Source organism: Leopardus geoffroyi, chromosome A1 (assembly GCF_018350155.1).
Source record: "Leopardus geoffroyi isolate Oge1 chromosome A1, O.geoffroyi_Oge1_pat1.0, whole genome shotgun sequence".
In the NCBI taxonomy this organism is placed as follows: Eukaryota; Metazoa; Chordata; class Mammalia; order Carnivora; family Felidae; genus Leopardus; species Leopardus geoffroyi.
Window position 1 is genome coordinate 224,623,875 of NC_059326.1, and position 25,543 is coordinate 224,649,417.

Consider the following 25,543-nt stretch of genomic DNA (forward strand, 5'->3'; position numbering starts at 1 on the left):
TGCTTTTTTTCTTGGTTTGCCAATTGATCTCTTTTAAAGCTACTAAAAAAAAAAGTTAAACTGTGCTTTAATAGATCATAGATATAGCATCTATTATGTCCTGTTTGACTTTTAGGATTATTAATGCCTAAAATTAATATATTAGTGGTATCTCATAGTAGCTTAAATATGGGCTATACACTTAAAATATTGTTGCCATAGGGGCGCCTGGGTGGTTTGGTTGGTTAAGCATCTTACTCTTGATTTCAGCTTAGGTCATGGTATCACAGTTGGTGAGTTTGAGCCCTGCATTGGGCTCTGCACTGGCATTATGGAGTCTGCTTAGGATTCTCTCTCTCTCTCTCTCTCTCTCTCTCTCTCTCTCTCCCTCTCTCTCTGCCTTTCCCCTCCTCTCTCTCTCTCTCCTCTCTCTCTCAAATTAAAGACATTTAAAAAATATATTTTTGCCATAGTAAATTAATTTTTATATTCCTAAAAGAAGTAAAAATTATAATAACTAGTCTAGAATAACCACAAAGAAAAGAAAAAAACAACAGAAGGAGACTGGAAACTTGCATTAGATTCTTTTTTAAGTTATATTTATTTTCCATATAAAATGTTACTTGGTTTTTGATCCATCCATTTATTGAGCAAATATTTGTTGAGCATCTTTCAGGCATGACACTCTAAATATTGGAGGTAGCATGTCAAACAATGCAATAAGATCACGTTTCACATGTGTGCTTTCTGTTAGTTGAGGGGGCAACCAAAAATCAATTAAACATGGAAATATGACTTGCAGTCCAAATTCTGTAAATACAATTTAAAAAGTGAATGAAATAACATCAACAGAGGTCATCATCATTAATTTAGAAAAGCCATAATACATCCAAGTGGAATCTCTGTGAGGAATCCAGTGAGCTCTAACCTGACTGGAGTCAAATGTCACGTCATGCAAAGATGCAGAAAATGACCTCAGCGGTTGAGCCAGCAAGTACAAGGGTCCTGAGGTAGGAATATGCTTCATACTGTCAAGGAACTAAAAGAAAAATGTAACTTAAGTGTTGTTAAAGTGGAGGAGTGTGTTACTAATTGAAAATAGAGTAGTAAGGGGCACCTGGGTGGCTCAGTCGATTGAGCGTCTGACTTTGGCTCAGGTCATGATCTCTCGGTCCCTGAGTTCGAGCCCCGCATTGAGCTCTGTGCTGAGAGATCAGAGCCTGGAGCCTGCTTGGGATTCTGTGTCTCCCTCTCTCTACCCCTCCCCTACTCATTCTCTCTCTCTCTCTCTCTCTCTCTCTCTCAAAAATAAATAAACTTAAAAAAAAAAAGAAAATAAGTACTAAAAATTAAGTGAAATTAAAATTCTGATAAACCAAAATCCTTAATGGGGCGCCTGGGTGGCGCAGTCGGTTAAGCGTCCGACTTCAGCCAGGTCACGATCTCGCGGTCCGTGAGTTCGAGCCCCGCGTCGGGCTCTGGGCTGATGGCTCAGAGCCTGGAGCCTGTTTCCGATTCTGTGTCTCCCTCTCTCTCTGCCCCTCCCCCGTTCATGCTCTGTCTCTCTCTGTCCCAAAAATAAAAAAAATTAAAAAAAATTAAAAAAAAGTTGAGAATAAACCAAAATCCTTAATATTCTGAAAGCCATTTTTAAAGTTTATTTATTTATTTTGAGAGAGAGAGAGAGAGAGCAGGGGAGGGGCATAAAGAGAGGGAGAAAGAGAATCCCAAGCAGGCTAGGTTCCATGCTGTCAGCATAGAGCCCAATGCTGGGCTTGAACTCACAAACCATGAGATCATGATATGAGCCGAAACCAAGAGTCAAATGCTTGACTGACTGAGCCACCCCCTGAAAGCACTTTTAAAGAAATAAAAATCATTCAAAGGAATTTTTCAGGGTGGGATCTGATGTGGTTTTCAATTTAATAAAGTTATTCTGGTCTGTAGATAGGAAATAGTATATTAAAAGGCAAGAAACAGGGGAACTTTTGATGGATAAATGTAATAATTGTGGTGAGATATCAAAGTTAGTTCAGATGAGGGAGAAAGCAAAGAAGCTGATTGGTCAATAAAATAAATAAAATAGGCCAAATAAACATTTCCCTGCTATCTGCTACAATAAGTAGCAATTTTGCAACCATTAACCACACATTTTCTGATGACCATCAGCAAATCTGGCATATAATGGAAAATTATTGATTTAGACTTAGCCTTAAAATTATGAACAAATATTTCACATCATTTCATTGTTTTTGTGCATACTTAAAAGCTAATGAAATGTTCTAAATGTAATTAAAATTGTTGTATAGACTTTTGATTTATAATTTCTATAAATATGCATCTTTCTGTAAAGTGTGTAAAGAATTATGACATTCAAATATTTGAAAGTTATGTGTGTTAAGAAGAGGTATTTATCTATTCTTACTATGATGACCGTGGAGCCAATATTGTATAATGAGAAGATGGGGAAAACGTGCTGTTACAAAACTGCTTTTCGATAAAAAAAAAGATCTTAGTCTCAAATATGCTAGTTTTCCTGTCCCCACCCCTTTCCCCCTGAATTAGTTGAACAAATGACATAAGTGCCTGTCCATATGCGCTTCCTCTTTCGATATTGTCAGCTGAGGGACATATTGGACATCAGTTTTGAGAAGACAGTACTAATGTTCCTCAAATGACATATTATTCAAAAAAAAAAAAAAGGTCTTAAACTAGGGGATTTCAAATAGGTTCTTGAAGGACATATGAGACCAGATCTGTGTAGAATTAATGTACCGCCTGAGGCCAGGATCATTTTAATCTCTTTCCCAAGTTCTTAATCCCTTAAATTTGAAACATCGTATCTTTCAAAAGTTATGATGTCCATTTATATTCCAGATTTTACCAGATATTCACATTTCACTATCATTTTCATGAAACAAGTTTAAGAAGTCTCTGCGATAAAAAGTAACAGAAATGTTTTAAGATATCCCTGAGTTCTTTGAAAACTATCTTCTATTTATTTTTAGAACTGACACCACTATTCAGATAGGTATTCAAAGAACAGCAGAGTCTGGGTAAATTGTGACATTACCAATTTGTCAAGGGAAGTACTATAAATTGTTCATAAAAATGAGTTGGCATCATATGATCAATGGAACCCTCAAAATACTTGATTTTATCATTAAAAACTTTTGGCTAATAAAATGCTCACATGAATGAAATAAATGATGCCATTTTGTGGTAGATAGTGTTTATTGTCAAGAAATAATGAGTAGGATTCAAACGCAATGTGTTGTGAACATTTTTCCTGCACAAGAAAGCAAAGTAGAATGGAACATTATATTGAAGATTAAAAGACTGTAGCTATTGTAACGAACCTGAAAGATAGTTTACGGTAGTATTGAATTGTAAATTAACCATTTCAATGTGTAGTAGTGAATAAAAGTAAAATTGCAAGTTTGAAGGCCGAAAAATAGAGGATTACTTCACGATTTTTAGGCGTGTCCAAGAATGGAATAATACTGAAATAAAACTTAATCTTTGAAAGATGCCTATAGAGAGGGTTTATTTGTGCATATGTGTGTATAAAATCATGAATTGCTATCTGTAACTGCTGTGATTCTCCCTCTAAAACGTTGCATAATATGCTCCCCTTTTCTAAATTATTACCATTAATCCTTCCTGTTATTTCAATACATTATTTCCTCCATTTGGTGTAGATAGACACCACAATCTGGATACAGACATTTTCTACTTCTATAATTCAACCTTTTTCTCCACTAGCCTTTTTTCTACTCTCATGTCCGTTATGCATGATTCACCTAACCATTCTCCAGCCCATTTATGTCCATGAGTCACTTGTACCTTCCCTTTAGGCTTCCATTCTTTTTTACATTTGAATGAGAATCCTTCTAAATGGCATTCTAGAGTCATAATTCTAAAACTGAACTAAGAGAACTACCTCTGAAACATCCTGGGCAGAGGAGTATGTCTCTATATTTAAAGCCCTTCAGAATATTCTCCCAATTTCCTGCTAACTTATGCAGGCATTTATATTATTTCCATTCCATACAGATTAGACAAAATTTCAAAAAATTACAAGCATATTGGCACAATGGATCCACATTTATATCATAAATGCATTTAGTTCTTAAATAGATGTATATTTTTGCATAGCTTTCCCCAAACTGGATTCTTGATAAAAATTTATAAGGCTAACAGCTGTTTTATAATGCTGTTCTAAAAGTCAAAAACAGGCTGGTGAAGTAACAAAAGGTATGGCTCTAGCCTACCTGAAATTAATTTGAATTCAAAAATATAACATTTCAAAGTGTAACTCATAAAATTAGACTTACGGGAAATTACAAAATATACTTGATAAGAAAAAAAAGTTTGAACTCTAAGATCTTTCTATATAACTCAAATAATTAGAATATTTTAGACAATAAAATATCAATGGGCTTTCAATGGTCTTCAAAGACAACTTAGATCTCTGGGCAACCTAATGTATGGTCAAATGTATGAACATTGCTATTGGGGAACTAATATTTATTGAGCAAAACAAGAAAAAATGGAATCTTTCTTTTTGTTAAATTGTTCCATATGATGTAAAGGTTTAATCCTCTTCTCTACATATAGGGATAAAAAAAAGTCTCATCAAGGAGCTACACTTACAAACTTGGGTAATGCTAATTCCTAAGGAGTATAATCTATTACCACCGGTTTCTAGCTACATCCTGATGATAAGCCGAGAAACCAAGAATATACATATCATAGATTATACTTCTTTGGAATCAGTACTACCGATTTCATACATGTTTATCTTTACACACACACACACACACACACACACACACACACACGAGTTGGGGAGGGGCAGAGAGCCGGGGGGGAGAGAGAATCCCAAGCAGAGATCCCATCTTGAGATCATGACCTGAACCTGTATCAAGAGTCTGACACCCTCCAAAAAATTTCCCATTTTAAAGACCTACACGAGAAATTTCTTTCGCATCTCAGTAACAGTGGCAAAATTTTTTTGTTGTTTTCCATTGTTCCTTTTTTAGAAAATTAACACACTTTAAGCTTATATCTTATCCTTTGCATTTTTACCAGGAAGCTCGAGGCCAAATATGTTACTCTTGCTACTTCTTAATGGCATGCATTATTTACATGAATTTTATTCACCTATTTTTCTCTTCACCTATTTTTCTACTGTTATTATTTCCATGTTCAGTTTTCTCTTGCTATATCTTGTGCGGTATAGATCACTGTAAGAAAACCATTTTGTTTTTATATTTTTTGGTTTGACCCTTCATTATATAGGTTGGAGAAATATTAACTAAATAAAATTTTCAAAAATGTGTTGGGCATATTTAGATTTCTGTGTACTTACACTTAGATTTTAGCTATATAACTTTCTTTTTTCAGCAATTCACCAGGGTGGACACATTTCCTTCATCCTGTTGAAGCTGGGATGTATAGAAGCTCAAACAGTAGCAGAAAATCTGCTGTTACTTGAGAGCACTTATTTTAAGCCAGGCATTATGTCTAACTTTATAAACACCCTGAGAGTAAGTATTATTTTCAATATGATAATACTAATGACTAAATGACCCAAGGTCACAAATTTGGTAAATTTCAGAACCAAAATTCTCATCTGATGTTCTCTGATTGAAAGAAGTCAAAGAGTCAGCTTCAAATTCTGGCTTTTCTTTGAAGAGCCCAGGAAGAACAGTGCAGTCTCCAGGTTTAGTCACTTACGTACTGTTAAAATTGTTATTTATAAGTGTGTTGTAAATAAAAAGGTGACAAAACAGATGGAACACCAGTATTATGTGATATTGTCTTTTATTTTTTTCTACACAAAGTGGTCAAGCAATCAGTATGTCAAAATATAGTCATTTGACTCAAACCGATCTCAAAAATGTATAATTTAGAAAATTCCAGGAAATTTATCAACAATTACATTTGCAAACTCCTCTACACACTCACACTTGAAGGAGTATTTATCTGGAACAGACTTATAATTGGTTAAAATCATTAACTTTTGTTCACTCATTTCACATTTGAATTTCAAATTAGAGAATAATTGTGATGAGTGTATCCAACAAGTTATTTAAAAAGTTCTTACCATTTAATTACTTCCTGATGGTCTCCCATTAGATTCTCAATAAAATTATTGACAGTTTTCTAAGAAAAATCTGTTTTCCTCCTTTTATGAAGTTGCGATTTTATCAGTGAGTCTCTAATGAGTGACATTGTGGGTATGGAAAGTTTCACTTAATGCTTGGAGTAGCATTGAGCATATATTGGGTGACCATTTGAGAAGGCCTGGTTGATAGCAGGGCAGGTGGTCTCTTGTCCACGATCTCGCTGCTACAGTGATTCAGTTGGTCCTTTAGAATGCCACGGCTTCATGCTTCTGCTATATGCAGCCTGGGGAGCTCGTGAAATATTGCTCCTAAATGTCACGCTTTTTGCAGTAATAAGGTAAAAAGTGAACTGAACAAAATCATTCATTAGCTTGTTTACCATGAGTTGTGTTCTGTGCAAAGGTCTAAGGAAAAGAAACAACAGCTTCCGGCCTAAAAGTCAAAAGAAAAAAAATACCTCATTTAGTGTTTTGTATGTCAGCTTGCTTTCAGTTTTGTCTAGTGAATGTGAAGACAGGGAATTCAATTTTAATAAAGGATATAACCATTACTCTTTAGGAGATCATTGGGAAGTATTTACTATCCATTATAAAGCTAAATCCCACTCAGTTTAAGGTTGCCCCTCGACTGCTTCTAAATTGTTATTTTTTCTTTTTTGCCAAGCCCAAATCTAATAATTGTGATCATATACAATATTCTCTTCTCTCATACTTCTTGGCAATACAATTCAGTTCCCCAATTAAATTACCTGTGGCATCTAATATTTTTACTGTCATTTTTTATGGATATATAGTTTTAGAGTCACCACATTACTTTGTCCTTTGCTACAATTAGATAAGAAACTATGTAATTAAGCCACAGGTAAGGACATCATAATACATATTTAAAGACACAGAATTGTGTGATTGTTTGCTTTTTTGCACTCCCATGTTAGTCAGTTAAATATGTACTCTAGTTTAATCATGTGCCAAATTAAATAATTTAACTATGGAAAGACAATGCCACTATTTTGATGTGACATTTATGGGGAAAGAAACTAAAGATGACCAAACACTGATGTTCTTATTTGAATGCTGATTGAAATGTCTATTTCTATAGGAGTTGCTGTTATTTACTTCAATATAAACATCACTTATCAGTTCCAATACTTTTTTCAGAGTCAAGCACTCCTCAGTTAATGTCTCCTTATTAGTTGTTAGTAAGAAATATACTTACTTACATAAGCATGTAAGAAATTTTACATCTTACAGTCATGAAAGTAATATATTCCTTATTGTGTACATAATATAAAAATATATGTACCATAAACGTAAATACAATCACTAATAATAAGAAAAAAAATTCTCCCTGGTTAAAAACAAGAAAGGGGACATCCTTTTATTTGGGCATTTACTTTGGAAAACTGTAATTAGAATGTATTTCTCTACTTCTTTGGAATATATGTCAGCCATTTTATTAAATAAATTAGGCTTTTACCAGTTTTACAACCCAGGACTGTTTCCTCGAGGATTTGGAAGCCATAACTTTTGAAATGTCATCAACAGGAAGATAGTGTCCCCATTTCCCAGTTTCTGTGGGAAGTAGAACTCTTCCACTGTGACCTGATAAAAAGTTAAGAGAAGGTAACTTTTTCTTTGGAAAAAGTCAATTAGCTAACACAAATGGCCATTCTAATTGCCAGGTGAAGGTAAGAGGCACAATGTGCGACAGATGATGTCAAGTTTTCTTTGTGGAAGACTAGTTGTCATATCCTGAGAATTTGTCTACAGTGGGTTGCATTTGCTTGGCTATAGAAACGGTGACGGACATCTTGTTCAGACTTTGCAATCTTGCCAGCAGATTGCCTGTGAGTGGACTTCACATCCTGCTGTAAAACTTACTCGATACCGAAGCTGTTTTCATTCCCTTCTACCTTTGGGAAGAAGTTTTCTGAGTTGGCAGCAAATTTTGCTTTAAATTATATTTTCCAACAATACTCAATATAGTTTTATATTTTAAAGCTTCTCCCTGGTTGAGATAGTTAAACAACAGGGGCAATATGCATTTAAATTATTTTTTGCCGAAACAGGAATTTGTAGCTCTTAGAAAATTGAAAATCTCTGTAATTTTCAAATTAATATATAATTTACATCATTATTATAATTATTCTTATTGTTTCTCTCCCCCCACTAGAATGTAAACTTTATGGGTCCAGATATTTTTGTGTTTTTTTCTCATTAATGTATCTTAAGACTCTGGTACATAAATTGTGCTCAGTAAATGTTTATGATATAAAAATTTCAGTAGCACATGCTCAATAAATCTTACTTGAATTTAGGTATCAATTAAATTGTAATTGATTTTAAGTTGTTATCTATTTCTACTGATTTCTTTTTAGATTTGTCTATTTACTTTTATTGAATATGACCTCAGTGAATATTGTTTAATTGGAAGGACATCAAGAGCCGCCCAAACAGCGTCATAGCAAGGTTTCTAAAAGAAACTTGTGTAACGTTGTTTGGACAACTTCACAGTCCTATCTACTGCACCACATGGCACACTCCATTTTTTAACCCGCTATGTTGGAAATGTCAGTCTTATGGTGTACCAAGGCCTTCACCATGACTTTCCTTTGGAATTGTTACATTCTTACACTAGCATTCAGAGGTGCTAAATCAAGAATTAGTGTAGAGCATCTACACTAGAGTAGAGGAATAGGCCTCATGGAAATATTTAAGGAAAATCTGAGTGCTAGGTTTTGGAGACAGTAGATGGGAATGAGTATTTTCAGACTACAGGACAGCACCAGAACGGACTGGAGGCAAGAGAATTTTAAATGGTTTCCTTGACCAGCCCATACCCGCCGTAAAAGCCAATTTCAGTGCTGAATGTTCCAGATGGGCTTTGGTTAATGCACAGTAGACTGTAGCCTGCTTAGCATCAATACTACAGGTGCATTAATCAAGCCCAAGTTTATTTTTGTTTTTTCACAAGCACGTACTTCTTTTGATAAAAAGCAGTCAAGATGCAGATGACTGACTCCAATAGATATTTTCAACAAGATTTACTGTTAAACCAGGATTCTCTTAATCTGGCTTTGTGTAATTGAGCCTTTGAATATTTAAAAAAAGCTTATATATTTTTTTCCCCTATTTAAATCTAATTACTGGAAACAATCCTCTTATTTTGCTTGTAAATGTATTTTGGTTCTGTTAACCAGTATCTTAGCCCTTCCTTTGAGATGTGTATCCACAAGCTGAACTAGATATGCCTTCCATATCATAAAACTTCAATCATAAAATTCTCAAAGGTAGGAATGGGTGAAGCGAAGGGTAGAGAGTAGGTATCGTGCTCTTACAGACCTGCTGTGTGATGACTGTACCAGGTTCTTAGCTGTGTGCTCTACTTTGATTAGTTCCTTTAATTTACACAACACTGTGAGTGAATAATAATAATAAATAGCCCAATAAAGTTAAATAGTTTACTTGAGAACCATTTATGTGGTAACTGATTGAGGAAGGAAGGATTAAACCAGTTTCAAAACCAAAACACATTCTCTTGTCTCCTCCCCTCTCCTCCCCTCCCTTCCCCTTCCTTTGCCTCCCCTCCCTTCCTCTTCCCTCCCCTCCTCTTCCCTTCCCTTCCCTTCCATTCTAATTTTGGTTGTGTGGAATTATTTATTTTTATTTCCTTTCACATCAGTTTTAAGAAAAAACATCATATTCAACTTGACATTTTCAGGTAACAATATTAAAATTACAAATGGTGTTTTGATCAAATTTAGACATCTTGGTTTTGGTTTTTGGTTTTTTTACTCTTTATTTATTTAAGTAATCTCTCCACCCAATGTGGGCCTTGAACTCACAACACCACGATCAAGAGCAGCATGCTCTTCCAACTGCTTCTTCTAGCCAGATGCCCCTAAACATCTTAATAACTGAAAGCAAACTAGTACATTCGAATTGTCCTTTCAATTACGCCATGCTGCCTGTCATTGTCCTAGACTTTTGTTGCAGAAGTAACAAGCTTAGGTAAGCAAGGTATTGATAATATAATCTTGTTGCCCAGAAAAATTTTGTAGTGATTTCTCCCAGATTAAAAAGACAGAAAATTTTGAAAATCATTGCATTTTTTTGTTGTTGTTATTTTTGTTTGGTTTCATTTGTCTTGTTTTGTCTAAGTGTGGCTTATAAATCAATGATCCTGAAGACAAAGTCATTTAAAGTAAAAAAAAAAAAAAAAAAAAAAAAAGAAGAAAGAAAAAAAAAGTCCCCTGTCACTGTTTTCTCCTCTTATCTGTAAATTTAAATGTACCTGAGCTAGTGGTGCCTGGGTGGTTCAATCGGGAAGTGTCTGCCTCTTGCTTTCAGCTCAGGTCATGATCTCATGGTTCATGGGTTTGAGCCCCACAGTGGGCTCTGTGCTGACAGCACAGAACCTGCTTGGGATTCTCTCTCTCCCTCTCAAAATAGACATAAATACACTTTAAAAAAAATGTACTTCAGCTAAATTCGTGCTTGATCTACTTTCTATATTTGAATTACATTGATCTCCCTTTGAAGTTCATTTTGTTTAAGGGGAGAGAAACCTCTAGATTAGATCTGTTCTATGTGTCTTCTGTTAACATTGAGCCATCTGCCCCAAGCACTGGATATATTCCTTACTTCTTTTATTGCTCTAAATAGGCACCACAAATTAACTGACATCTAAAAACTCTACATTAAAAATAGAATAAGTATCTATACAGTAAAAGATTAATTAATTAAGCTTTCCTTTGATATTCCCAGTGAAATAAATATCTACATTAATTGACCTATAAGACTGGGCACATTATCTTTATTCGGCATAGCTCAATGTCAGTTAAAAGCTAAATTGTGCATTGTTTTCGGGGTATAAATCTAAAATAGAAGTAGGGACGCCTGGGTGGCTCAGTCAGTTAAGCGTCCGACTTAGGCTCAGGTCATGATCTCATGGTTCCTGGGTTCAAGCCCCCCCCACCAGGCTCTGTGCCTACAGCTCAGAGCCTGGAGCCTGCTTTGAATTCTATGTCTCTTTCTCTTTCTGCCCCTCCCCCGTTTATGCTCTGTGTCTGTCTGTCTGTCTCAAAAATAAATAAACATTAAAAAAAAATTAAACAATATTCAACACTCTATAGAAGGAAAGGTAATATTGTACCGTTGTTTGATTAAGCATATTTGAACATTGATGTGACATCATAGTTTTGTATCCGTTGCTCATTGTGCTTTATTTTTTTTAAATGTTTTTATTTATTTTTGAGCAGAGAGAGAGCATGAGCAGGGGAGGGGCAGAGAGAGGGGGAGGGGCAGAGAGAGAGGGAGACACAGAATCCAAAGCAGGCTCCAGGCTCCGAGCTGTCAGCACAGAGCCTGTCACGGGGCTCGAACTCACCAACCGTGAGATCATGACCTGAGCTGAAGTCGGATGCTCAACCGACTGAGCCACCCAGGCGCCCCTCATTTTGCTTTCTTAACTGTGCTCCACCAAAGTGTTTCAAAGCACAGTCATGCCTGCTTCTCCAGAGTTCTCCAGCTATATAAACTGGGAGAAAAACGGAGTCACAATCCTTGAGATGGAAAAAAGTGTGAACCTAAATATTCATATCCAAAATGCAATAAAATTCAGTGAATGAAACTGATGCTAGACATTACATGTCTCTTTGAAACCTCCCCAAATAAATTTTGCATTTCAAAAAATATATATAAGACGGGAATTTTTCAACCATTGTTGTACTAGTACAGCAACATTTTTTAAAGCACAAAGTTATCAGCACTAGTAACAAGGAAGATTTTAAAGCAATTTATTTGCTCAGCAGAAGATAATGATAAAGAGTTAAATGTATTAAGTAGATACAGATAGATAATTCAACTTATTGAAATGAGCATACAGTAACTGACTACTTCTCTCTGTTTCTTATTTTTCTAAAACTTCCCAAGTTATTTGGTTGTCTCCGACTGTCTCAAATGTGTAGCAGGTAGCAAATCACGTAACTTCTAAGCGCTACCCCCACCATCTTTCCTATAGAACACCTGTTCAGCACTGACCACTTGCCCAAAGGTTTCCATCCCATCGGAATAATCTCAGAAATCAGACCCTTGTCAACGCAAGATAGACCCAGAGTTTTGTTACTTTTGATACCAAAACAGTTACAAATCTCATTTTACTGACATACTTAAGGAAACAATGCAAATTTCTTTTATTCGGACCCAATTGCCTTTTGGCCCAGGAACAATAAAAGATTATATGTGAAAAAATTGTTTTAAAAAGTAATTGTGTAAGGCGTCAGCTGTGGCTTACTGAAAAAGCAGACCTATTCAAGGTCTTCTCTCAAAGCACTGTTGGCCTTTGTTCTAACAGCCCAAAATGAGACATGAGAGGTCGATGCCTCTTCTGGCCGGCTGTCATATCGTCCCTGACCCCGGCAGTAAGTGCAGTGATTTTGGTCAGCTTTCTGCTTTCTGCAGTACTAAAAGGCTGTTATTCAAAATTTTCCCTGGCCACTAACCTGTCTATCAGTCCAGCTGGGTGAAGGTCAGCTCTCCAATCTCTATAAAGTATATATTATTTTTATTGTTCGGCCTGGGAGCTTGTGACATTTTCTCTTTGTCCTTGGTATTCTCTAGCTGCGGCAGGGTACTGTTTTTTTCCTACCAAGCTGTCTGGGACTCCATGACCCTTTTCAATTTCCTGAGTCTTAATTCAGGGAAATGTATTACTATTAACTGTTTTCTTATCACCTTATCTCCTCTGATCTTCTGTTCTTTTCATTTTCTGAACTCCTATTGTTCACGAGAGAATTTTCCTGATCTGGGAACACAACAGACACACAAACCTAGGGGACTGCATGCCATGTGAATGGCTTCCGTGGAATTGCGTTGAGTGGCCCTGCTTATGGGACCTCTGGATTCTTACCTGTTCTCTTCTGATTTCCAAGTCTGTGTACCTTTGCTTGGAATTTGGGGGGTATTTCTCTCATTTGATTGTCCAGATCACCAATTCAGGTTTTCACATTGACCATCCTTTCTTCTCTTCATCCATGAAAATGGATTTTCATGGATTACTCTTGTTACTGTTGTCGTCATGTGTATTCAAATTATCTGTCTTTTCTCCATTTGTATTTCTCCAAGAGCACTCTGCATTTCTACTTGTCCTTTAGATGCTGGGTGTAGAGTATGTGTTATTGTGCTCTCATTGGCCTAAGCCACTCACAGGCCCTCAGATCCAGGTTTTGGTCCATTGTAAATAGCAGAATTCCTACAAGGAATTGACCATGCCATGGTCTCTGTCCCTATGGACCTCTTTATTTTATAGATAGGTAGATTCTCTCAACTTATTTTTCTTTCCCACAAAATCGAAGATGCTGTTATAGATTTTCACTTAACTATTTTACATTTTTAATAAAAGCAAATCATCATAAAATTACTAATAGGAAAATCTGTTACAGGATCATAAAATCAGTATATTCCTAAATGTGATTAGTATGTTGTTTTCAATGTCTGTGTGCAAATTAATATCACATGTTATCATTGAGAGATTGTTTCAATACAATAGGTACCTTGTCTTAGATAGAGTCCCTTAGCTCTACGAGATTTTTTTTTTCCCTCAAATATGAATTACCGACTATTAAGTTTGGGACAATTAAGACATCTGCCGAGAAAACGGTGATGTAACTAGTATTTTTTTTTTGTTTCTAAATATACTTATTTTTCAAATATTACCTTATAAAACATTCATATTTATTTTAATGTCATTTGCAAGTCATTTAACTTTTGACTTGATGTGTCAAAAGTATAATCTCAGAATATCGTCACCTATATTAACCTTAATGATTTTGTGTTGCTTAGAAAGACAGTTATAATTAGATGTCATGATTCGTCTAATAACTTGAAAGAGGCATTGCAATCCAATCAGTGTATAAATCTCTCTCCTTAGCTAAGCTTAGACTGACTTAAAGGTTCCCCCCCCCCCACTATTTTTGGAAAACAATTTCTATCACAAAAGAACGAGAATCGGTTTACCCCAGGCAAAGTCAGCACTTGAAGAACAAATTGGATTTGGTTTATTCTTATTTTTCTATGACAGATACACCAAGTAGGAAGCTTGAAGTAGACCTTTGGTCTTTTCCTTCCACAGAACAATGAGTATTAGATTTATAACCCCACCCACGCACCCACAGCCGAAAACCACAGCACAGAAACATCATGATCCTCCATTAAAAATTAAATTGAACAAGTTTTGTGTGTTTCATAAACATCGAAATGCAACAATATTGGACTCTGTTTTAAAGAAGTGATGTGGGGGCGCCTGAGTGGCGCAGTCGGTTAAGCGTCCGACTTCAGCCAGGTCACGATCTCGCGGTCCCTGAGTTCGAGCCCCGCATCAGGCTCTGGGCTGATGGCTCAGAGCCTGGAGCCTGTTTCCGATTCTGTGTCTCCCTCTCTCTCTGCCCCTCCCTCGTTCATGCTCTGTCTCTGTCCCAAAAATAAATAAACGTTGAAAAAATAAAATAAAATAAAATAAAATAAAAATAAAGAAGTGATGTGTTGTCCCTATGCTATTTGGAATTTAATTCTATACCTTTAAAATCTTCAGAAGAAAATCCGTCAGGTATTTATGTGCGTGTGCACACTTTTACATAAAAGAGTCATTTATTTCTAAAGTAAAATGAAATGAAGCTTTCAAACAGAAATATATTTTTAAAGTCAAGCTGTTATTCTAAAAATCATTATTTTTGCAAAAAATATAAAACATATACATCTCTTGCCATCACAATTTCAGAGAATTTACAGACAGACACATATATAAGCATTGGGAATTCTGGAATGAAGGTACCAATGATGCCAAAGTGGGAAACCAGTAAATGTACAAAACGTGTCAAAAGTGGAGCACCTGGGTGGCTCAGTGGGTTAAGCGTCTGACTTTGGCTCAGGTCATGATCTCATGGTTCATGAGTTTGAGCCCCACATCAGACTCTGTGCTAACAGCTCTGAACCTGGAACCTGCTTCTGATTCTGTGTCTCCCTCTCTCTCTGCACACACCTCTCTCTCTCTCACTCTCTCTCTCTCTCAAAAATAAATACACATTAAAAAATGTCAAAGAAAACTTGTCAATAGCTAATTGATTGAGTTTCATTGGAAACAATTTGCATTCTATCAACACTGATTCGGTTCCTATCAGTTTTAGAAATTGAAAAATATCCCAAAGGCAAGAAAAGGCTCAGAGTTCTCACAGAATCAAATAACCCAAAAAGACGTGCTCCACAATGCTTTGATTTCCACTGGAGAAATTCAGTACTCTTTTGGTCTATTTCAAAGTTTCCACAACTTTTCCCATCAATGCTCTTCAACATTATTTACCGAACAGCTTCTTTGAGTTTAAAACATTTTGAATAGACCCTTCAGTGTTTTCTTTGTTCAATTAAGTTCATTACCTGCTTCTTGAGGGTATTCACAATAAAAACAAAAACAAAAAAACAAAAAAACAAAAAATACCTAAACTCAATGAAAAGAAAAATAACATCCTACCCATTATCGTAATACTGAATAAAAGTTAAGATTTTTAGTATTTAATTTTTATTCATCATCATTTCTATATCACCCTACCTCTTTTTCTGACTAATCTGAGTACATATCCAGGACACTTAAATTTTCAAGATCAGCTTCCTATCATTTTCTCTCCTCTAGTGCCTCCAGAGTAGAAAATCATGCTTTACCTAGTCCCCTAAATTCTCCCCAATTATCAATTCATTCTCAAAGTTCTATTAGTTTTGCCCTCAAAATATTTTCACAGAGCCACTAAGCTCCATCTTCCCCAAGGGACATTTCTTCTGCTTTGGATTATGTCTCCTCTTTGTGAGATTCTTCCTCATCATTTCTCCCAAAACAGCAAAGCTATTTCTTTGTAATATATTGCTAACCTCACTACTCTCTTATTCGAGCGTTACATCATTTTCCATTATTTTTAGAAGTGATGAAGTCTTAACCAACAAAGTATTATTTAAGCCCTGTCTTCTTCTATGTATTCATCACCTATGTCACTGCTACCTGTGACCCAGATACTGACTTTCAGTGCCTTAAACATGCCAGGTTGATTCCCACCTCTTGCTGTCTGGAGACTTCCATTTTAGTCTTCCCTAAAACCTCTAGGTCTCCCCTTCTCTGAGCTAGTGGAGCTCCTATGCATCGTTCACATTTCACAGCGAGAATTGTTTGCAGGGAACTTTTCCTACATGTGCCGGGATGGAGAATGTCTTTTTGCTTCACCTCTGTTCTTTGTCTGTGTCTCTGTCTCCTTCGCTCTCATCTCTCTCTTGCTCTATCATCCATGTATATAAAATATTACATATCTTGGTGGGTGGTACAAGCAAATTAGTCAATTGTATATTAAGCCTCTTTTTTCTAATTGTTCTATTTTATTCTCTTGTTTTGGCTTGAGGATCTGGCTGACTTCTTTAATTTTATTTTTCTGTTCTGTTGGATTTCAGCAATTGTATTTTAATCTCTGTGAGTCTTTCACAATTTCTTACTTCACCCTTAAGGGAAGGGCAAAGTTGTAATCCCTCTGAGTATAATAATTAGAATCTTTTGAATATTTTATTGTCATTGCTTTTGGTGTGTCTCTTTCTTATATTTTCTCTAAGATTAGATATTTTAGAAAAAAATAAAAACAAAAACACGGGGTCTCTTTTTTTCCGTCCATTCATATTGATCTTTCTATTTTTTGCTGTCAGTTCTCCTATTATGCCTGACAATCTTTTCTCCCGTTCTTGTTTGGAAACAAAAGACTAGGTATTCAGGCTGCTTTCCTAAGCTCATTATAAGAAAATTTCCCTTCAAACCTCAGATCAGGAAGTCTAATAGACCTTTCTTTAGAATAAATTGTTGGGGAGCCAGTTTCCCCAATTCCAACGCATGACATTTATTCTTGTTAACCAATATTCCAGGAGATCGTTTCAGTTTATTCAGAGATAAGCTAGCTCTTTGTTTTTCCTAGAGTTAAGTGCTGACTGAGAGCCTGAGGAATCACATGGCCAATGACTGGATCAAATATAAAAATAAAACCCTGACTCACAACTTCTACAGCAACCAGCTTGGGAAGCGAAACCACTGCTTTTGCAATAATTGGCCCCAAACAGCCAGGACTTGGTCAGCAAAGGCCGGCTTCCTTAATTTTTGTCCCTGATTTCAATTTAGGACCTAACCAGAGAAAGGCAGATATGTTCCCCCAACCGATCACGTGGGATGCCTCTCTTCTTGTTAGCCCACCTTCCACGTCCCCATGTCAGCAGCTTCCAATTATGACGTACCTGATGTGGCATGCCTGACAGTTCTTCCCTCCCCCCCCCCATAATAAACTTTCAATTCTCTACCTGCCTTTGATCCACTGCCAAGATAAGGGATGATGGCTGACTCCCTGTGGTAGCAAGTTCTGAGTAAATAGCCTTTGTTATCCTCTCTTAGGAGGTCTTCATTCATTTTCTTAGCTAACAGACATATTCAAGTGAGAATACGGAATGTAGGCAAGTGTGGCTTTGGAGGCAAATAATATACTGTTTGGAATAAAGATTTTCAGTGCATCTTCCTAGGAAGCCACATCTCACCTTCTGTACGTCCTTTGCATTGTGGGCCAGGTTGCTTCTCTAGGGTTCTTGACAAGTGGTCTTTCTTCACGTTCAAGAAGCATGTTCCACTCTGTGACCCTTGTTTCTCATTCTTTTCCTCTCATTTCACTCTGTTCTTTTCTTTCAGAGACAATCTAGATGGCAATGTCTCTCTGTTACATTCATAGTTATGGCCTTATTTATGCACTTCTATGTTCTATTTCATCTAACTTCTCTTAAAACAACAATCTGTACGCAGTTCTAAAAATGGGCTAATAGATAGATATTCATGCAAAATTGGACAAATTTGTTCTCTTAGACAGTTGCCTCCTCGATTGACTGTATTAATGGGATGGGTGCAGGTGTTCCAAAAATGCTGCCTTTGCCTGACCCCAATCTCCAAGCTACTGTTTGCTCTTAGATGGCTGAAACTTCATGTCTGAAAATATAAATGATAGTACTTGTTTTGCATAATCTCAGAAAGTTATTGTGTGTGAGTACCAGGGCCATATCGTCACTTGGCACAGTTTAGAATCTCCTGCTAATAAACAAACATAAAGAAATCATATAGTTTACTTAAAATGAATACTATGTAAGCTACATTTAGAAAATAAATATTTCTTGGGGTTTCTGGGTGGCTCAGTCAGTTGGGCATCCAACTTTGGCTCAGGTCATGATCTCATGGTTTGTGAGTTGGAGCCCCACGTTGGGCTCTGTGTTGACAGCTCGGACCCTGGAACCTGCTTCAGATTCAGTGTCTCCCTCTCTTTCTACCCCTCCCTTGCTTGCACTGTGTCTCCCTAACTCTCTTAAAAATAAGTAAACATTCAAATTTTTTCAAAAAGAAAATAAATATTTCTATTTAAAAATGAGTTGCTAAATTCGAATATTTTGTGCATCTACTTTTTATTGCATTTATTTCTGCATTTCATCTTACCTTTGTTTTACGTTAGCTAATATCCAATTAACAGTGTATGGTCTTACATTTCATGATCTGAGAGATAGAGAAAAAGAGAGAGAGAGGTTTGGTATAGTTGTACAAGGATACAAGCTGATAAAAAAATAGAGACTCTCTTTGTAAATATTAACAATATTATACAATTGATGATTTCCCAGGAAATAGTTATGATTAAGGAACAAGCCCCTAAATGAAACAAACTCCTAGAATTGAGCAGTGATTGTGGAGTATTGACCATGGCTTACCAAAAAATTCAGATACATTTCTATATAAATCAAAACTCTATAAGAAAAATGTCAACGTCCATGTGTGTTCCAAAGTTTCTTTTTTGTTTTGCTAATCCTGAAAGACTATTTCCAAGTCAAAATGCATCTATGTTTTATTTTATTTTTTTAAGTTTAGTTATTTATCCTGAGGGGGTGAGGGGCGGAAAGAGAGAGGGAGATAGAATCCCAAGCAGGCTCCATGCTGTCAATACAGAGCCCATCACAGGGCTCAAGCTCACAAACCATGAGATCATGACCTGATCTGAAATCAGGAATCAGATGCTTAACCAATGAGTCACGCAGGTGCCCCTAAATGCATCTATATTTTAAAGGCAATTTGTATTTGCTATAATTTCATGCATATGCAATTAATATTCTACAGATCCAGGAGACCATCAGAACTTGTACTAAACAGGAAAAATAAGGCTAGTAAATCAGAAGACAAAATTCTGATGATCTTAATAAGAACAATTCTTTACACGGTTTAACTTCAGAAATTTTCTAAATGAGATTTCTCCTTTGCAAACATCATAATCTGTGGCAATATATGGTATATTTTTTGAATTGTGTTTGATTGTTATACATGTTTGTGAACTTTTTATTGATAAAACACCACTTCTGCAGAACATGCAGTTTTAAAGGTTTCCTGTGTTTCATAATGAAAGGTTTAAATATGTGTAGGTGGAATTATTTTCTCCATAAACATGTGCTCTTTAAAATGTTTCTCTGTGACAAATAAGTTTTTGTAATAAAATAAGTGTTATGTGTATTCATACAAATCTTATATTTCGTGTAGTCTGAAGCATAATATATAATAGTCATTAATCTTTGTAGTTGTTAATATGTGCTCCAATTGTCAAAAATGTGTTTTACAAATTAGTAGTAGGTCAAAGTCAAGAGTAGAACTGTTGTCAGGAGTACAACGCACTCATGGTAGGCTTCTAAACATTGGAAAGGGAGTAAAGACATTAGAATAAATTCACCTTTGGGGAATCAGAAGCCATACTTTATTTCATAGTAAAAGTATTAATAATGTGAGTTATCTTGCAAGTTATTAGAGCAGCCCAACATGAAGTGGAATTGACGTAAGAGGGTAACTCTCACAGGAGAACCTAAGTTCTGTTTCTCCATGAGGTTCACAGTCCAGTAGCGTGCCAAAACTCACATGATGGTTTTTTTGAATTATTCCCTGGATATCACAGAGCATGTGTGTGCACTTTACCGGATATTACTTCATGCAGTTGTGCTCTGATTACAAACTAGTTTCTCCCCGCTCCAAATGTATCCCCAGGTACCCTGCTTCGAGACGCTGGGGCTGCAGCTCTACAAATCACAACTCTCTTTACCAGCTGACTTCCAACCAGTCCTTGCGAAGCGAAGGCCTAGGGGGATCCTGGAAGGGAGGGTGAGAGGGAATGTTTTCTGACACAGAGAGGCATCCCAACCCCCCCAGCAGAAGCCTCAAACCACAGAGAGTTCCAAACTCTAAATAGATTACGTTTTTCCACATACATGCGTCTGATAAAGTTTAATTTTTTTTTTTTTTAATCAGGCACTGGAAGAAATCTCAATAACAATAACTGAGAATAAATAGAGAATAAAATAACTGAGAATAACAATAACTGAGAATAAATAGAACAATTTTAACAGTATACTATAAGAAAAGTTCTGTGAATGTAGTCTCTCTCTCTCTCTCTCTCTCTCTCTCTCTCTCTCAGAATATGATCCTGTCCTGTATTCACCCTTTTCTTGTGACGATGTGAGTTGATAAAATGCCTCCGGGATGAGATTCAGTCAGTGGCGTAGTATCGTGACATAGTGCTAAGCTGCTACCAAACTTCTGACAACGCGACACATCGACACATTAGACCCCACCTGACCGTGGGTAACGGAAACCACAGAAAAGCAAAACCACGGATGAGAGAGGACTGCTGTATCACAGATGTCCTGTCAGATTCTCCTCAGTAATGGCGCTTCACGACAATAGCACGTGCCAGACTAGCCTCATTGTGTTCGATGAGAGGTACCAGCAGCAATTGAATTTTTCTGCTTTCTGAGACCTCTGAATCCAAGTTCCATTTGGAACCTCTGCTGACCTTCCAGATGATGATAATATCAAAAACTTCCCTTTGTTTCCTCAGTCCTAGAAATAGAGGCTGCTCTGTGTAGCTATTATTTTTGCCTTACCTCAGTGTCTTTTTTGTGTGTGTCCGTCTCTTTAGTTCTAATTCTTTTTGAACATTTATTCATTTTTGAGAGACAAAGGTAAGCAGGGGAGAGGCAGAGAGGAAGACACAGAATCCAAAGCAGGCTCCAGCCTCTGAGCTGTCAACACAGAGCCCAATGTGGGGCTTGAACTCACAGAGTATGAGATCATGACCTGAGCTGAAGTCGACCGTTTAACTGACTGAGCCACCCAGGCACCCCACCATCTCTTTAGTTCTAATGATACAAATCTTTACATAAAATTTGCTCTGGACACCTAGTAGGGTTTCTATTATCCTAACCACACTATATATAGTGCCTAATGATCTCTTACAAAGTTAATTAAATATCCCAACATCCAACCCATGCAACCGCTATCATTTACATAGCTTGGAAAGCAAACTGACTATCCAGATGTATTCCGCATGATTCAATCTGTTGTCTTCTTCCTATCAGAATTAGTCACTGAAATACTCTGCATCTCCCAATGAATTAAGATCAATTATTTTCATTTCAAACATACTGTGTTTGTTTTGGTTTATTTCATTCTTTATAACTGTTCTCCCCAGTGACTTAATAATTCAAGTTTTTATTGTTTAGAACATTGTCAGTGCCTCACCTATAAACTACAGTTAGATGTCTTAAATACATATAAATACAAGAGAGAAGATTACTCCAGAGAAATTACTGCGGTAGTAATAAAAGTGTGGGGACAATGATGGTAAAATTGGATGTAGCCCAGTTTGGAGAACAACGTTTATTGTAAGGGATTCATTGAGTGATAGAGCTTAGGATGCACAATGGGATCAGACTGCAAAGGATCGTTAATGGATGGCAAACCAATTTATCAAACATAAAAAAATAGTGTTGACTAGTACAGGCTTATCAGTCATTACGCTTAGAAACTGAATAATATAGAAGATTGATAATAGAAATAAGGTTTGTTTCTGTTTGGGGCTAGGGGAATAGCACCATTTCTACCTATGGAGAGCATCGTGGGCACGTTCCATGTCTCTCCTTTCAAAATGGAGACACTTCTGTCTGCCTGGCAGGGTTGTTGGCCGCTCACACCCTAGACCTGATGAGTGCTTCTGTTCCCTCATCCAAGGAAGCTCCCTCAACCAAGGTTACAAAAACCTTCCCAGGTCCACCCACATCAATGGCTGATCGATAGAGGATATGGTGGTCCAGCCATAGTGGCTCAATATGGAGGTCTCTAATAAAAAGCACAGAGGGCCGTGTGTTATCAGCTAAAGACCCTGTTTTGCAGCATCACATGCAAACCTGTGCTCCATCTGGTGTCCCAGTACTCAGAGGGGTTAGTTCAGGTAATATCAGGCTGACTGGATCTGAACCACAACTCTCTACCTCAGAGAATCTTTTTCCCAGAGAAGCATGCCGAAGAGATTTTGAGTCAGGTATGGTCTTAGGAAGAAGGCTCTAAAAAGGTGACTTAGGAACTACAATACGTGCGAGGCAGACTGGCAGGGAAGATCTCAGTATCAGTTGAGGGTTGGACACAAGTCATGCGGTCCAGGGGAAACTGCCAACATTTTCGCCATTGCTAAATTGCAAAGAGTACCTAATGGATGTGATATTTCAGGTGTTTAAGCAATTGTGAGCAGTGGTAATTGCAAGGACTAAAGAAACAGAGAGCTCTAGCCAGGAGCTGTCAAAGCATTGAAGAAAAACAATGGAAGGCTCAGGGTGATTAATCAAAATCTGAAGTCAAAACGTGGAAGCCAGAAAACTTCCTTGGCAGCTTATAAAGAAACTCTCATCCCTGGTACTAGGAGGGCAAGAAAAAAATGAGATTTCAGGTCGAGGGCAAAATACAGGGTTAAGAGAGCTGAGACAGTTGAATTATCAAAACAAGCAGGCCGGTTATGAAAATGTCAAGGTTGTAATGTTACATGTGATTCTGAAATGTGGGTTGGGAGCAACTAGTTTGTGCACTTGAAATTATTGAACCCTGAATTTTTTGTACCTTTGGGGCTTGAAAATGTGGTCCACTCTTTCTTTTAAAAGTGAAGGGTTCTCCTCTTGCTGGGAGATAATGCAGAAACTTTGTGTTACAAGACAATATGCATCCCCCTTGCCCTCAGCTCTCCTCCCTGCCACCAGGACATTAACTGATGTGAAACGGAATCATAACCCTGTCATGGAAATGTTGGATCAACTAAGCAGAAAGGTAAATATCCCATGAAGGGGTCTCAGGACCTAGTCAACACTGGCCAGCAATATCTCAGAGAACATATATGGAACTGGATTCTGAGTCGGCCAAAACAAAGGCAGAGGGCAGAATATAAAGCTGGATAAAAAAAAAAAAAAAACAGTTTAACAGTGTGAAAACATTCCCTCATGATGCAGAACTGAAGATTATGCCAAAATCTCAGAAGTCAGTGCAAAAATGGTACACGATGACTTCGAAAGCTTAGAAGGGATGATCCACACTAAGTGAGTTCGAAATGTCGAAACTGGGGGCACCTGGGTGGCTCCGTCAGGTAAGTGTCTGACTTTGGCTCAGGTCATGATCTCACAGTTCATGGGTTCGAGCCCTGTATCGGGCTCTGTGCTGACAGCTCGGAGCCTGGAGCCTGCTTCGGATTATATGTCTCCCTCTCTCTTTGCCCTTCCTCCACTCATGCTCGCGTTCTCTCTCTCTCTCTCTCTCTCTCTCTCTTTCTCCCATACATTAATAAACATTAAAGACTTTTTTTTAATGTCAAAACTACCAAGGGAGAGAGTGGAAAAAGTGTTCAAAAGAAACCAGAATGCTATATGAGATCATGCGAGTATGTTCCTTGGTAGGGCCTGCAGGACAGCACATGTACCATGATGATTATAAATCACAGCTGAGAGCGACACCAGCATTGCTGGCAGTCTCATTAGTGGCTCTCCTCTGTAAGTGAGGGCGGAAACAATGAGATGTCACTGAAGACTTGGATTCCCTGATAGCAGTGAGAAAACAGATCTCCGAAATCACAAAGGTCAGGAGGTGGTGATTCTTCATCAGCAGTAAGATTATTATTTTAATTAATAGCAGAATCTAATTGGCATCAAAGGGTGCCTGACCCGCAAAGAGCTTTCAGGAAGGTTAAAAAAAAAAGATAGTCCTAGGTTAAGAATGATGTGCATTCAACAAAGGTAGTGCTCCATCTATGGAAAAAAAATTACATGGATGGTCACAAGTTGAATGCAGCTGAGTCAATTAAAAACAATCACAATAACTTGTCCCGTTTTGTTTGTTTGTTTGCTTGGTTTTGGGGGCAGTTTTTGGAATCAAAACCCAAGGACTACAGGAGTGTCCAACTCCCCAAGAGGAAGGTTCCTACAATGCCATAGCGAGTGATATAGCAATGTTCTACCTCATTCTTTCTCAAAGGGAAATACGGCCTTTACAAGGATATCTGTAAACTAGGGAAAGGTAAATATTCAGAGATTTTGAGGACTGTTGGTAGAGGGCTAAAGCTGATATTATTATACAGGAAATGATGTATCATCATGGTCTCCCAATAGAAGGATATACTAATTTCCTATGGTTACTGTAACAAATTATTACAATTCTGGAGGCTTAAAGCCAAACAAGTGTATTATAGTTCTAGACATCAGAAGTCTGAAATGAACCTCACTGGACTAAATTCAAGATTATTACCACAGCTGTTTTCCTTTCTAAAAGCTCTAAAGGAGAATCTATTTCTTTGTCTCTTCTGTCTTCTAGAGGACATCACATTCCTTGGCTTATGTCCCTCTTCTTCTAGCTTCAAAGCAACACATAGTTGAATTCACACATCATATTTCTCTGATTTTCTTCCACAGTGTTATCACATCCCCTTCTATGACTCTGATTCTCTGACCTTCTCTTCCACTTTATGGATCCTTATAATTACATTGGACCTACCCAAATAATCCAGGATAATTTCCCCATCTCCAGGTCAGCTGATTTACAACTTTCATTTCATCTGTCTCCTTAATTCCCTGTTACCATATAAGATATTTAAAGGTTAGAGTGATTAGTGCATGGATAGGACAGCATTCTGTATACCTCATCGGTAACGCACTGATCTAGTAAACACTCAAGAATCATATCTGGTCTGGCTTATGGCAAGTCCGATAGGTCCATGACACAGAGAGGCAAGAAGACCTTTTGAGTGAGACACAGGAAAACACGCTGCAGGAGGTTCAGGCTGAAATGCAAGCACAGTGTCTTCTGAGCCACACAAGCAGGAAACCTGGAAGAGTCTATTGGAACTGTGGTATCTGTGCCCTAGAATGTATGTCAAAAGCCAACAGGAGAGTCTTCTGGGGAAGATGGCGGGAAAGGAAGACCCTAAACTCACCTGGACCCACAGATACAACTACATGGCAATCAGTGTAAATCACCCAAAGACTGGCAGAACAAAC